This window comes from Anticarsia gemmatalis, chromosome Z (genome assembly GCF_050436995.1).
Source record: "Anticarsia gemmatalis isolate Benzon Research Colony breed Stoneville strain chromosome Z, ilAntGemm2 primary, whole genome shotgun sequence".
In the NCBI taxonomy this organism is placed as follows: Eukaryota; Metazoa; Arthropoda; class Insecta; order Lepidoptera; family Erebidae; genus Anticarsia; species Anticarsia gemmatalis.
In genome coordinates, this window is record NC_134776.1 from 7,167,773 (window position 1) to 7,182,239 (window position 14,467).

Genomic DNA, 14,467 nt, shown 5'->3' on the forward strand with positions numbered 1-14,467 from the left:
TAAATCATCGTTTCAAGAATCCCGTTTTGTCAACCTCACAACTTTGTTTTCTCACTAGCTCGTGAACATTATTTATTTTTACTGTAAAGAAAATTCCCATTGATAGACGATATTTTTCATTTTTTTTTATAAATCCTTGATTTACGTAGGTATATTGCGTACGTATACAATTAAAGAATTAAAATAAAGATAGAAAATATTTAAGACAAAGTAACCCAGCACTCAGAAGCGCAAGCAAAATAAATTGTAAATTGTCGATAGTGGTTGGCCACAGAGAAGTACGGATTTGATATTTAGTACCAGGATCACATAAACAGTGAGGAGACTCGTGCGAGAAAGATATATTGAGAGCGCAATACTCCAACACATCAATCAGGCTCCAACCCTTACAAAGTCTAGACACACACATGTCCAGTAGGGATGGGAAAATAAATTTTCCTAAACAGTAGGAGGACATATTTACATGACATGACATTAGTCTGACACATTTACTGAGCTGATTTACTAATGCCTTCGAAAAGCCGCTTCTGAACGCTGAACTTTACAGAAAACAGCGGTAAAGATGATAGTTTAATCGAGCAATAAAATAATTCTACCTTTGGAAGGTTCTTTACGAATAAATGGTAACTAAATTTGTATTACTTCTTTTAAATGAAATATGAACTGAATCTATACTTATAATAAATCTGTAGAGAGGTCAATTCTGTACATTGAATATATTTAAAAAAAAACCAATGGGGGATGTTTAGTAACGGATACTGATACCGAATCTGCAATTTATAATTTTCTTTTCTGTCTGTCTGTCTGTCTGTCCTCCGTCTGTATGTGTCGCTATCACGTAAAAACTACCGAATAGAATGCACTGAATTTTGGTATATGCATAGAATAAGTAGTGGAGCAACTTTTAGGATACTTTTTATCGTATCAAATTTCATAGATTTTTAGAAAATTTAAAAAAAACGTAGAAATCGTTTGAACCTGCGTTTTCTCTAAAGAGACCATAGATGGCGTTGCAATCCATTTCGCAACATTCGCATATAGTTAATGCGATGCCGGCCGTATCGATACCTGTTGTTCCCACCAACCAATAGATGGCGTTATAGTCCGCAACACAGCATGTTTTTCCTAATTAATTTATTTTGATTGCTTTATTGTAAAAAAAATACCTTTGAAACAGGCTATACATTGATAAGATTTTCAGACATAAATGTTGTATGATATATTACACAAAAATCTTGGTTTACGTGGTTCCGGTGCGGTCGGGATATCCTAGATGGCAAACCGAGTAATTTCGTTTGTTGTCGTTGTTCGCCGCAACTATCAGATGGCGTTGTAGTTCGTAACACAACCAAATTAATTCGTTGCATTAAGGAAATAAATTGGATGGCAATGAAACAGACTATGCGGTAAGTTTTAAAAACGGACGATATTTAAAAAAATTAATTTCGGGTTACGCGGTTCCGGACGTATCAACGCAGGTATACCTACATTATTACGCGTGTGAAGAGCTCCGGCGCAGATAGGTCTGTCTGTACCTATAATAATATTCTGAATCCAGACGAGTAAGCAATATTTAGTCTATAATAAGGTATTATATTTTACACTGTAAACTGGTACGGATACAGACGAGAGCGGAAAAGAAGGTAACCACAGGAGATCAGGCCTGTCTGAGCCTGTGTTACATTGTGTGCTCTTCGGGTCCCTTTCGTAAATAACCATTAGATGACAAAAGAGTTGTTAGCATTTTTATGTGTAGGTGTATGGAGTGCTTCGCAATTCGCGTGCTCAAACGAATAAGCAACAGTACGAAATTCACGCAGGCAGAGCCGCACGGGTCAGCTAGTATTAAAATAATAAAAATAAATTGAACAATAACAAGTGTTTTGGCGCGAAATTCTCAGCGTTGTACATCACTATCTCCTGCACGTGTGTACAATATCGATGTAAAGTGCAGCTGTGTGCAACGATGCAAAGTGTGAGTCAACTGACCACTCACACCCTCATCCCTTAACGAAAAACTTTTAGCAGCAACTTTAAAAGTGATTTAACTAAACAATTACACCGGTCGTTTACATATTGTAAATTTTATATAATCCTGGTTGAAAAACTCTATTAAAATTACTAATTGAAAAGACAAAACGATTCGTGTAAAACTTGTAAGCTGAAAAATACCTGCTGTGTACGAGAGAGATGGATAGCTGTTAGTCTATGATTCGATTTTGTTGGAACATTGTTTTACCGAAGGGAGATGGAAAATGGACGGAGACTAGTCTAGGAGCTATCATGATTGAAAATAATGTTAACTCGGTAAGGGGGATATACATCCGCCTCACATACGGGAGTAATGTCACAGTTTGGTTCTAAAGGAATAAATGCGTAAAGCACAACAAAATAAAAACATCGATCTTGGGCAAATTACTGCTATTCGCTTTCACAATACCTGCTCCCATTGTACAAACTGTCTTTTCTAGTATAAACTTAAACTTATTACTCAAAATATGTCACATTTATAATAAAACAAATGAAAACGAGTAACTTTTTACGTCACTTCATTCTCATTGGCATTAGTTGTCTGGTGACTGGTCACAGTATTTTCAGAATATTATTTCTCAAAAATTATTTAATCTTTATGATTTATTTTATCAATGTGATCGATTTTTTACTTAACGTAATATAATACTAACATAAAAATTTGAAATCTTTAAAATATTTTACTGTCAACTACTGAATTACACACTACTAATTATAAAATAGTAAAAGGCAACAAACAGTATGTATGGTCGAGTTAAGGTTTCAAAGACATTTCGATTTTAATATGCATTTATAGTTTTTGTGAATTTTATTCTCTTTTACAATTTAATGTACGGGGTTCTTTCAAAACTCCAATATCCTTGCAGAACTAGACAGCTCAAAATCATAGGTGTTTTTTTGTGTTTTACAAATAATGCGTCGTCGCGTAGCCTCTTGGGGGTAAAGCGTTGGGTTGGGGAGGGGTCACTTGCAGTTGTTTTTCACCCTTGTAAGGGAAATAGAAAACCTTTAATAATCTCATGAAGTCCTGATAGCAATAGATCATTTTCTGAACTCTACTAGGAGAAAAGACGTAAAAGAGGTTCGAAATTAGGTGAATCCGAGAGTACGAATGGACGTATGTCTCAACTACTTAGCTCACAATTTCGACATTTTAGATGTAAAGTCATTGAACCAGAAAGTCAAAACGACGTATGTTCGAACTACCAAGTTCGAGACTCCGTTATTCCACTTTTGTGATCACACATTCATCATAGGATCAAAGAGTGTGTGAATTTAATGCATGTACAAGAAGTCAACCATGGATGTTGTTGTAATTATGGCTATGTGAGCATTTTTAAGGTAATGTCAAACGTGACTGAAAGTGCACTCGTGTGCAACGATGCAGTTTGTATGTGAAGCGGCTGAAGAGAGACCACGTGAAGATAGGTGAAATGAAATACGAAAACACGTGGTTGATCGAAAACCACCTCCCATGTCATGTGTTCCTAGTACTCAAAGGCGCATTCGGTATGAACACCGCGTTGTCTATGCGCAGAACTGTAATTTACCATCAGTGCGCACAGACGACATACGTAACTTAGAATTTGACGTTTGTTTGTCGTTGTCGTGTTATAATTTCTTAAAAAAAGACTAAAATATTTCCTCCGAGTATTATAGTAATAAACGTTAAATTGAAAAAGCATGTTTTTTAATTACCGTTCTACATAACATAACATAAGATTTAAGATTTGTTTTACAATAGCCAAGGAAAGGAATCTGTCTATGTATGTAAAAGTTTTTACAATAAATTGATCTTGCAAATTATTATTATTATATCTTAATTATTAGATACATAGTAGTTATTCCAATACAAAGTTCCAAGAATCCCAAATTTTCAACCTTGCTATAATACGGTGTTACTAGCGCGTAAACATTATATAATTAATGTAGAGAAAATTCCCATCGATTCATCATACTACTCGTTTTTAATCGCAAAAAAACATTAATTTACGTAAATGTACGTTACATTAAGAATGCTGCATAAGTATAAAGATATAATAAAAAAGGAAAATAGCATAAAAAACATTTGAGACAAAGTAGCCCAACAATCGGAAGCAAACTAAATATCGATCTCATATTACCATGAAAGTTGTCGGCCACAAAGAAGTACGGATTTGACATTTAGTACTAGGATCACATAAATAGTGAGGAGACTGGTGCGAGAGAAACATGTTGAAAACCACTGAGAGGGCAGTACTGCAACACATCAATCAGTTTTCACCCCTACACAGGTTGGACGGGGTGAATGAAAATATATCAATACAGGACACACACATGACCATTAGGGATGGGAAAGCGTCTGTTTGCTAAATTGAAGGACGCCATATTTGTCATTCGTGGTAATCTTCTGCTAAGTTTCTAGATGTTTGCAGATTGTTGTTGCAATGATATTTTCGAAAACAAAATTACATGGAACATTTTGTGTGGTGAAGTTAAAAAAATTGCAACCATTATTACAGTAGCTGGTCCTGTCGTGACTTTTCAGTAGTCGTCGGTATCTACAGTAAGATGTGATGTACAGTTTATGTATGATGTGCAGATTGCTAATACGATCCTATAGCCTTTAGAACTTTGTCGTGTTTGTTGTAAGTCTCATCCGTACAGTAATTGGGTTAAACATATATTCATATTTACGTTAGCTATGTTTTAACTTTAGGTACTTGTATCATCACATTGGATTTCTATACAATTTTGTAAGATTAAAATTTTCGTTGGGTTATTAATTTTTACATTTTAATAAAAATTATAATATTTTGGGCGGGAAAATCTCACCGACGGACGTCACTACTACCTGCATGTGTGTATATTGATGTGAAATGCAGTTGTGTGTAACGATGCTAGGTGTGAGTCAACTGTTCACTCACACATTCAACCCTGAAAACTCTCATTAACTACTTCAAGATAGTTTTTCTACACCATGGAGTGCCTGTTTTAAGCATATTTCAACAACTTTTATTATTTCTTATCGGTTTGTCTCGTGGCTTGATAGTTGACCCTTTCTTATAACAAAAAATAAACCTTACCATTCAAAGTGACGATGGTTATTCTTCCGGGTTTGTATTAAGGTAGGCTGAGTAGTGTGAAGGAGCAGTACGATCAAGGCAAAGCCCAAATCTAGTGGGGGGAGAGTCATAAAAGAATGTTTGGTAGGTCAGAGTCATAAAAGATTTATCGATAGTTCATCAACTATATATGGCGCATCTTCGACCGGAGGCACCGGTTGACTTGAAATGATCCTGTGACCGCGCGCTCTCCGCCCTCTATCTCGAAAACGGTTCACCGTAAAAAAAAAATTCAAACAAAATTTGTAGAGAATTTTATACTGTACAATATTGGTAATGAATACGAATGCAAAAATTCCATAGGAAATTAGATATTTACAAAAAAAGCTCAAAAAACCGGTTTTTGGGACTTTGGACCTTGAAATTTTATAGTTGCGTACACCCCACCATATGTAGGTTTTGAGACAACTTTTAGGGTGTCAATATACAAGTATTTACAGACTTACAGCTGGGTATCTCGAATTCCGAGGTGAACTTACTATAATGACTGGACTATCAGGGGTCATCACAGTACACACCGACGTGAATGCGCAGTAGTGTGGTAGTGGAGGTGAAAAATGACCAATACACACAAAGACATAAACAAATACCCACCAATCCACAAACATTCAGTCAGCTACATGATAGCACACAAATACAGTGTTAGTGATGTGACCCTTCCGCTTTCATTTGCCGCCAAAATAACTATCTGATATTCGTACTGGCACGAAATCCAATAATCACAATTACAGCACCTGAATAAGTTTATATGTTTTATATTAATACATTTTAAGTTTATTAAAACCTACTTTAAACAATATGTTACAAGTCAAATGAAGTTAATTTTGATTATTTGTTTCGAATAATATCGATACGTTATTTTTTCTTAGTCGATTAATTTTTTGCATCACTAGTGCTATACAAGTATAACGAATGTATAGTCAACTTGCGAATATTTTGTATGGATTCCGATAATTAAACACTAAGCTCACATGACACGGCAGGAGCTCTTTTAACTGTGTTTTAGTACTATCCCGTCGTTCACATCCCTAATGAGAGAATGTGCAATATGTCCGTGTGTGGGCGTTTACCACCCCCAGCGGTCTTCATACATTTGCATATTACAAACATCATCAATTTTACATTAGTCCGAAGATATTAAACTCTGAAACTAGACTAAAACCAATTAACTCAATTTAATCATTGTTTATGTTCGAAAATAAGGTAATAATTTAATTCATTTTTTTGAAAAACAAATGTTATTTTTAAACCCATAACAGTAGACTGGTAGAGAGCACAAAACACACAAGCAACAAATAAAATGGTAAGCTCGATACACACATAGACACAAACACACATCCGCATTCTGCAATGATGCACACAAATGTTGACTTAGTGATGTCACGCTTCCGCCTTTGTTTCGCGCCAAAATCACTATCTGATATAGTTTATTGGTGAAAATACAAAAACCGCAAATATACCACCAAGATAGGTTTTCCTGTCATAAATAAGTACAAATAAAGAAAACAAGTAAGTTACTTCTCGCTATGTACAATATGTTGCCACACAAATCAGATAAAATGTGATTATTCGCTTCGATGCACTCATTTCTATCTGAGTCGATTAGTTTTTCACGTCACTAAATGCTATACAAATATAACGAATGTATAGTCAATTTGTATGGGATTCGAGAATTGCAGTACACTAAGCTCACATGACCAGGCAGGAGTTCTTTTAACTATGTTTTAGTACTATCCCGTCGATCACATCCCTAATGAGAGAATGTGCAATGTGTCCATGTGTGTGTTTTTGCCACCCTTAAAGGCTTTCACACATTGCATCATCAAATTGACACCAATCTAGCAATATTTGCAACGAATAATACATATTAAATGTTTGAAATCTATCGCAATTCGCAATATGGTTTTTAAAAATAAACGATCTTATTGATTCATTTTTCAAATTCGATATCATAAAATAATACTTTTAAAAATTTTAAAAGAAACAGCGAGATTATTCAGGTTACAGTGGATAGGGGTAGTTGAAAACGACCCTTATTTGCTTTGTATGTGTTCGAGTTGTTGATCTATTTACAGTCTTGTATTCACACTGATGCAGGTTACCTAGGCCACTAGGGGAGGGCTCACTATTATATCCTGGTGGCGACAGTAGCATTCCTGTTACGTCATGTTCTCCTGGTACTTGCTGGAAAATTCGCTGAGTCATGGCATCACAACCGGAGTCTATGGACACTTCATTGAAGTAGCCAACCCCGAGACGACAATCGACTAACATGAAAATTGTGAAATAACAATTAATTACTACAGTAAAATATTTTCAGTTAAGTCTATTAATTAAATTAATGAAACAACAAGTTTGTTGTGTAGAAATATTTTATGTTGCATGATTTTAATAGTTCCGCCTTTTAAAATTTAATTTATCACGTCATATTTACACACATTAGTTTTATGAGTTATTCCGTTCGGATCCCCAATACTGATACCCTAGTATTTTAAAATTATTTTCTATTCCGGTCTGATCCCCTGACTGTCTATTATCACATTTTTAGGACAGTCAATAACAAAATATGTATACAGGTTCTATTAGATTATGTTATAGAATTAATATATATAGTCTTCGCGCGCGCGCACTCCCCGTCGGTCGCGTACGCTGCGAATTTGAGTCATTATGTCAGCAGATGTCATAAATACGTTAAAATGCGCCAATTGCAACGTGGTTATTTCAGAGACCTTAGCGTTTATTCGCAATAAAATCGACATAATGGATAACGAGTCCCTTATAAGAATATGTGTGTCGGCATTCTCCGAAGAAGAACTCGATAGTGCAAAAAAACTATTGTTTACATCGGTTAAAACCAAGAAAATCATCTCGAGGCGAAAGCAAAAGAAAGAAAAAGATGTGGAAGATATGATTGCGGTTTTCAAAACAACAGAACCCGATCAAATACCGATTTTTGTCGCATATAATTTGGAACGTTTACCGCCGGTTTGTTTTGATAGTGTGGATGTTACGAAGTTACTGAAGGAGCTTTTGTTATTACGTAAAGATATTGATGATATTAAATCAAATCAATCAAATTACGTCACTAAACAAGAATTACAATCTAATCGAAGAAAAGAAGTACCAAATATCGTGACAACGCCCTTGTCATACATTAATATGCGAAGAGGGGGGTATCTGTTAGACAGCGGGCCGGCCGGCCTGTCGCATGTGTCTGAGTCACAGGTGAGCGTGAGTGACGACACTTCACCACCTCCCGCTCGCGCCGCGCGACCGCCCTCAACTTCGATGTCCTGCGCCGCCGCCGCCGACTCGGCCGCGGTACCACAACAAAGCGCTAGTAATGCAGAAAAAAGCGCTCGCGCCGACTCCGTCGATGTAAACAACTCGCTGCAATACCGCTCTCTCTGTCCGTCACAGACGAATATGAATGCTGGTGTCCCATTTGCACCTATAAACTCCACTTTGTTGGAATTCAGTGATGTCGACCGCGCCTGCAAACCCACTACGATGGCGGAGATGGTAAGCAAGGGTGAATGGAAACCCCAGGAACCTGACGGTGAATGGATCAAAGTACAAAATAGAAGACAGCGAAACCGTTTCAGTGGGACTACGGGGACTGCACAAGCTTCACCGTCCAGCAACTTTAAAGCGGCAGACTCGTTCGTTCCACTGTTTATATCAAATGTGGACAAGTCGACTTCGGAGTCCGACATATGTGACTACATAAAAACCAAGACAGGTCTAGCTGTTAAACTGGAAAAGGTGAACATGAAGTCTGAAAAGTCCTATAACGCTTTTAAAGTGTTTGTATCGAAGATTAAAATTGAAACCTTCCTTGATGACAGTCTATGGCCCGAAGGAATACGTTTTCGAAGGTTTATACACTTTATACGTTTCAAAAAGGGCCGTGAGCCACCTAAGAAACAGTCTACGTCAGATAATCATTTACCGGTTAACAATGGAGTCAATAAATAAGATAAATATCATGATGTCCACCTTTAATTGTAAAGGTGTTAGAAGGTCTGAGATGTGTGTGAAAAGACTATGTAAAAATGCAGACATTATTGCTCTTCAAGAGACATGGAGTTGGCCGCACGACCTAGCGTACCTAGGAAACCTAGATGACAACTTCGCGTATACAGGGAAATCTGCCATTGACACGTCGGAGAAACTGGTCGTCGGTAGACCACACGGAGGCACGGCAATCCTATATAGGAAATCTTTGTTTACTTCAGTGTCGGTTGTGAAGTGTGATAGTGATAGAATAGTTGCAATAAAAGCTGAATATGAAAATCGCGTTTCGTTAATATTTTCGGTGTACGCGCCATATGATAATAATAAGTCGGATAGTTTAGCTATGTATACTCAGTTTCTAGGTGAAATAGTGGCTGTTATTGATTCTTGTAATATTGAATCTGTCATAATATTGGGTGACCTTAACGCCCATCCGGGAACACGTTTCCATAGTGAACTAATGTCAGTGTGTAGTGATCAGAAATGGTGCTGTACTGATTTCGAGCTATTACCGAAAGATACACACACATTTGTTTGTCAGGCCAGTGGTTCTAAGCGATGGCTCGATCGAGGAATTACAACTAGCGCGGCTAAAAATTTAATTATTAGTGCAAAGGTCTTGTATGGTGTGTACCAGTCACATAGTACATTCAAATAGGACAGGATAGTGATCACACTATCCTGTCCTATTTGAATGTAACTTAACCAGGTTAATTAAGAAACTACCACCACGAAATAATTGTAGTAATAAGGTGCGTTGGGGTGAGCGTGATAATCAACAAATTAAAGACTATTTTGAATACTGTAATAATCAATTAAAAATATTAGAAATACCATTAGAATGTAGAGAATGTACTAATAAAATTTGCAAAAATGTTGAGCACTTTCAATTAATAGATAGATTTTATTCTAAGTTAATATCAGTTCTTCAGAACGGCGCTCAGCTGACCTATGTGGGCGGTGATCGCGTTAAGCGCCGTAAGTATATCACGGGCTGGAATATGCATGTGAGCACCGCTCATAGGGAGGCTCGATTGTATTATTTAAACTGGTTGTCCCTCGGTGCGCCTAATCATGGTGAAACTTATTTAAAAATGTGTGAAACTAGAAAAATATTTAAATCAAAACTAAAGTATGTACAAAGAAATCAAGATCAAATTAAACTCGATATTTTGGCTAAAAATCATTCTAAAAAACAGTTTGGTAAATTTTGGAAACTAACTAACAAATTAAACGATAAACCGAGCCTTCCTACGAGTGTCGCGGGCCTAAATGAACCGAGGGATATCGCAAACTTTTTTAAAAATCATTTTAGGGTTGATTCTCCCTTACAGTCAGTGCAGGGGGTGCGCGGCGAGGGGTGCAAGTCGGGGACTGGTGAACCTATTGTCACATTCACACCTAAACAGGTTGCTACAATAATACAGGGCATGACGAAAGGCAAATCACCAGGTCACGACGACCTCAGCGTCGAGCACCTCAAGCACGCTGGGCCGCACCTACATTGTGTATTGTCAAGCCTATTTAATTTATGTATGTCGCATAGCTACCTGCCGCCAGACCTTATGCATACTGTGGTTGTCCCTATCATCAAGGACAAAACGGGGGACGCCTCCGACGTGTCCAACTACAGGCCGATCTCATTGGCTACGATTGTCGCTAAAGTACTGGACGGTTTGCTTGATAATCAGATGGCTCAACACGTTGAACTCCACGATGCCCAATTTGGTTTTAGACCGGGGCTATCGACGGAGAGTGCCATTCTGTGCCTCAAGCAAACTGTTCAGTATTACACGACTCGAAAGACGCCTGTATTTGCCTGTTTTCTGGACTTGTCGAAGGCGTTCGACCTAGTGTCCTATGACGTACTCTGGAACAAGCTGGAGAGAGACACGACACTTCCAAATGAAGTCACCTCCTTGTTCAGGTACTGGTACGCTAACCAGGACAATAGTGTCAGGTGGGCAGATGTACAGTCTGATGTGTACAGGTTGGCGTGCGGAGTTAGGCAGGGGGGGTTGAGCTCACCCCGACTGTTTAATTTGTACATAAACCGCCTTATCGGTGAGCTCAGCAGCGCTCGTGTCGGATGTCATGTTGATGGTGTCTGTATGAACAACATCAGCTACGCAGATGACATGGCGCTGCTGAGTCCATCGATAGGGGGTCTTAGGACGCTGTTATCCATTTGTGAGTCGTATGCGGTGGCTCACGGACTCAGGTACAACGTCAAAAAGAGCCAGCTTCTCGCGTTTAAGACGGGCACGATAAACTACGCGGCAGTGCCTGAAGTGTCGCTATACGGTACACCGTTAAGCTGGGTACAAGCGTTTAAATACCTGGGTCATTGGGTCACCGGCGACATGAAGGATAACCTCGACGTCGAGAGGGAACGGAGGTCGCTGGCTGTCCGGTGTAATATGTTGGTCCGAAGGTTTGCACGTTGTACAAAACCAGTTAAAATAACCCTATTCAAGGCGTACTGTCAATCTTTTTACACGTGCAGCCTTTGGACCACGTTTACGAAGCGGGCATACAGCGATCTCCGTGTCCAGTATAACAACGCGTTCAGGATGCTGTTGGGGCTGCCGCGATGCTGCAGTGCGTCCGGCATGTTTGCGGAGTGGCGAACGGATGATTTCTACGCCGTCATCCGCAAGCGTTCCGCGTCCATGCTCGCGCGGCTCCGCGCCACCTCCAACACTCTCCTGAACGTGTTTAATGACCGGTGGGATTCTCCTTTGATGCGTCATTGGATGAAGCTCCACACCGGAGTATTATAATATGTATGTTCTAGATATAGATTACTAACACTAGTTTTATAAGCCTATTATTATTAAGTTAAGTTACTAACACCTATGGATGTATTTTTTCCGAAATAAATGTTTATTATTATTATTATTAATCTCATCTCTATACATTTTGACCCAGAAGTCAAGTATTTCAGGAACATGCAGTCTATTTAGATTTATTCATTTCTTTGGCTAGCTCAACAGTTGAATCCTATTTATTTATTTGTTTTATTTTTTTTACCCATTACTGTCCCGCTGCAGGGCAAGGGTCTCCTCCGAAACGAGGGGAGGGGTTAGGTCTTGAGTCCACCACGCTGGCCGAGTACAGGTTAGGGGACGTTGCATGCCCTCAATAAATGTATTAAACAAATTTTAGGCTTGCAAGGTTTCCTCACGATGTTTTCCTTCACCGTAAGAGCAAGTGATAATTATTTCTGGCATCGTTGCGGCAAAGTCTGAAGCTTTTGTAATATATTTACCTGCGAAATAGGCTGTTGGTGTGTGAATGTATTGTCTATTGATTCCAAAGTAACCAATCATTGATGAGTTAAGTTCGTGATGTCGTTCTGAGAAATCGGTTATTAATGAGACTGTATTAGTCTTATTTCTACACTGAATATGATTACTGTGATAATTTTATATCAGTATTTAATAATTGAAATTTGATGTTTGTTATTTGATTTATGTTTACATTTTTTTTTATTATATCTTTTTTTTCAAATCCTAGTTTTAACAAAAGATCATTGTGCGATAATGTGATTACTGTTATAATGTTATATAGGTAGTACTTCTATTTCAAAAGACCAAATAATATAAATCTGCGATGATTGTAACTCGAATCAGTTTTTATTTCTATGAATAAAAACTGACTCAATACTTTATAAGGCTTTTTACCCATAGATGAAACTAATGTGTATCGATAGGATTATAAACCCTAAGTTATATACTGAAGTCCGTCAACTTTTTGAGATATTTAATGTAATACCTACACTTAAAAATGTATAAAAATACCATATTTTTACCAAAACTTTTTTGTATGAGACTCACAAAAACTCAAAAATGGCACAGGTCACTCTTTTTTTTTAACCTGATTTTGATCAGCGTTTCTTAAAATAACCCAACAGTAATCGACTAACAAACGTTTATATCCAAAAACCTTTGAACTTCTCTTTACAATTTTTTTTTATAAAGTAGTGAATAACATCTGTTTTTTATTGACTGTACTTATCCATTAAATATAGGAAGGGGATCAGACCGGAATTAAAAAATAATATTAATTGGTAGTGGATCGGTTTGGGGGATCAGACCGGAATAACTCAGTTTTATTTATTGTTAATGCATATTAATTTGCAACAGCGTGAGGAACATACGTTTTTACACCGCATTAAATTATGGTAACTGTTTCTGAATAGTGTTATATCTGTTAAATAAATATTTGAGCCTATTAATACTTTGATAACAGGTACATAACAGGTTAGTATACCTAAATTGTTATTTTGCTTATCACTTGACGGGTCAATAATTTATAGAGATTGCTAACCACTATTTAAAAATAATTAGCTTTTATTAAAATAAACGAGATCACTGAAATAGGCATAGGTATAAGCAATTTGTAAACTGCGTAACGCAGTCAAATAAATAAAAATCTAAGTGTGCGAAACATTGGCTAAAGTAACCCAGCAACGAACTAAATTGTAAATTGTCGATTGCAATGGCCACAAAGATGTCCATGCTAGGCATTTAGTACCAGGATCACATAAATAGTGAGGAGACTGGTGCGAGAGAGATATGTCGATAACCATTGAGAAAGCAATACTCCAACACACAACAATCAGGCTTCAACCCCCTCGAAGTCTAGACACACACATGTACATTAGGGGTGTGTATATCTTACTGAACAGTTGTGTGCAGCGATGCAAATTGTGACGACTATTGCACTCACTCCTACATCCCTTAACGAAATTTTTTATCTACTACTTTGAAAGTGTTTTAACAAGAAAAAAAAACACTATTATTTGATTTTTTTTATATTTTATTAAATCCAGGTTGAATAACTCTTTTACAATTGCTACTTTAAAAAGTCAAACAATTCGCACATAAAACTAGACTGAAAAATACCTCCTGTGTACGAGAGAGATAGATAGCGGTTGGTCCGTCATAAAATTTTCTTGTAAAACGTTTCGTAGGACCGAGACAGAAAATGTCATTGTGGAAGCTTTTGGGAGTAAAATGTTGGGTAGGGGAGAGGTAGCTTGCAGTTGTTTCTCACTTCGGGGGTGAAACAACTTCTATAACGTCATGAACACCTGGTGACAAAAGTTAACGTTGGAACATTTTCTGGACTGTACTAGGACTTAAGAAGCCGTAGAGGTTCGAAATTCGGCGGATGCGAGTGTTCAAAAGGACGTATGTCTGACCTACTAAGCTCACAAATTCGACGCTTCAGGTTTAGAGTTGTCGAACCCTGAAAGTTAAAAGGACGTATTTTCGAACAGCCATGTTCGGAATTACGTCTTCTTTCTT